The sequence below is a fragment of the Alosa pseudoharengus genome, unplaced genomic scaffold (genome assembly GCF_046254945.1).
Source record: "Alosa pseudoharengus isolate Yale_2024_CS ecotype anadromous, Long Island Sound unplaced genomic scaffold, YU_APseudo_1.1 YU_APseudo_1.1_scf_20, whole genome shotgun sequence".
Lineage (NCBI taxonomy): Eukaryota > Metazoa > Chordata > Actinopteri > Clupeiformes > Clupeidae > Alosa > Alosa pseudoharengus.
The window spans coordinates 28217866-28220365 of record NW_027468664.1 but is presented as its reverse complement, the minus strand read 5'-3'; positions in this window follow the sequence as shown (position 1 = coordinate 28220365).

Sequence of the window (2500 nt, the reverse complement as noted above, 5' to 3'; positions counted from 1 at the left end):
AGAACACAGACTCCTGTCTGTTGCACACCTCATGCACACAGTTTCAAGCAAATTTCCCCTCTTACATTTTGTTTTTGTCTTGTGTTTACAGATTTCTCCATAGAAACAGAAAGAGAACAGAACCATCATCAGCCCCATTCTTTTGCACTCACAATTCCCTGACTCCCGGAGGAACCAAATGATGCTTATCGCTATGGATACCGTTCAACAAACTAAACATGCCATCTGTGGCCCCACAAGTTAATGAGTTAATTTGCTTCCTCATACAGTGTGTGTGCGTGCGTGCGCGTGTAGGTGTGTGTGTGTGCGTGCGTGCGTGTGTAGGTGTGTGTGCGTGCATGTGTGTGCATGTACGTGCTTGTGAGTGCGTGCTTGTGTGTGTGTGTACTTGTGAGCATGCATAGGTGTGTGTGTGTGCGCATGCATGTGTGTGTGTGTGTGTGTGTACGTGCCTGTTTATGTGTGTGAGTGTGTATGTGGCAGTATACGTTCTGGAATGCCTATAATGAAACAGTGTGTTGCTACAAACCAAAATGTCCTCTCTTTTCCTCTCTCCTCAATCTACATGTTCTCTACGTCTATCATGTTCCACTCTTAAGGATCATTCACACCGAGAACGATAACTACTGTATAAAGATATCTACAGCTGTAACGATAAAAGCGACCACACAGACCGACGATGCAAGTCTCTCCTTGTGTTGGATTCTGATTGGCTGTCAGTTTTTTATCATTCTCAAAATTACTCTGAAAATGATCATCAATATTTTTCCTCTTGTCGTTGTCGTTTATGTGTGTACGTCTTCCTTCATATTAGCTAGCTTAACGATACTCTTTTGCCGTTATCATTTATAGTTATCGTTCTTGGTATGAACGGCCCTTTACACATGTTCTCTACAAGAATCTCCCTTCCCTCCTCTACTTCATTCTTATTCTACAACTTTTACCTTCAACTACACTTTTTTTTTTTAATATATGTTTTGGGGGTTTTTGTCTTAATTCCAAATAGGACAGTGAAGAGTGACAACTTAGCGACTTTGTCGCCATATTTAGCGAGATTTCAGACCCCCCAAGCGACTTTTTTGGTAAAAAGCGACTAGCGACAAATCTAGCTACTTTTTATGGCGTTCTTGGAGAATTTTTGAAACTGGCATGTAACGTCCCTTTTTACTCTTATGAGTGAGCAGTGAGTTCGGCTGTGCTGTGTAAGTCTCATGCCTGTTTCGTTTGTGAATTAGTCTACATCGAGTTCGCCGAAAGCGTTGCCCCATGATTATAAAAGTAATGACTGGCCTATGTAGTATCAGCCCATGTTATCCACGGAAGTAGATGTTCTATAGATCTAACAGCTCAGACAACTTTATTGGAAGGTGCAGCAACTTCGGGTGAGATTACAACCAGAGTCAACGAGACGAGAGCAATGACATGATGACAGGGAAACAGGGACACGCTTTCCAGCACCATTCAACAAAGGAAAGTAGGCTACAACTTCATTCACAAGCAGCTAGTTCAAAATCGAGCATACAAGTTAGAAAAACCTAAAGCATTCGTTTAGGCTATGTCGCCTCAATGTTGTCAATGCAGGACAGACTGTCGGCTGAGGGGAAAAAAATATGTCGGTCTGTCTGAGTGACATTAACTAAATAAATCCAAAATATAGCCATTGTTGTAAGGTTAAATTGTGTGTAGCCTATGGTGAAGTTATAATCAGACTTCAAGCTGTGCAAAGCAAAGGCAGCAGTTGGGAATAGGTTGGAAATGACTGATTTTTAGCCACTTAATGCTCATTCTGGTGTATACTATGACAAGATGTACAGAAGTGTATCAATTAACCTAATATACAAGTATGTTAAATTAAATATTTAAATTAGGCTCTTAAAGTGGCCTATTTCAGTATAGGCCTAGGAGAAAAGCAAACAGGTGTAAAGGGGAATTAAAGGGCCATTACCGTTTCTTTTTTTTTTTTTTTGGGGGGGGGGTGGTCACGACCTGGTGACATAATTGATATGCAAATTAGTGAGTGACGTCATCTAGCGACTTTTGGAGCTAGCTTTAGCTACTTTCCATTTGAAATAGTTGGCAACACTGACAGGAAATGAGTTGGTGAGAGAGATGGTAATGACCACAGGTCGGATTCGAACCTGGGTCCCAGTGGGCACTTGGACTCGTACACGGTATTGGTGCTGTAGCCTGTTGCGCCACAGCGTCCCCGACCTTCAACTGCACTCTTATCCTCTAGTAATAGTATTGATTGATGCAGTATCAATTGCTACCTAAGATCTCTTCTGAATGTTATTCCTCATCGCTTTAGACAAAAGCGTCTGCTAAATGAGTAAATGTAAATGCTTGTCCGTGTATGGTGCGTCCCAACTAATGCAAATGCATACCAATGTAAATGTATGCACACAAACACACGCACACACACACACACACACACACACACACACACACACACACATTACACACAGATAGGTCCTAGAATGTGATGAATGAGTGTTGGGGA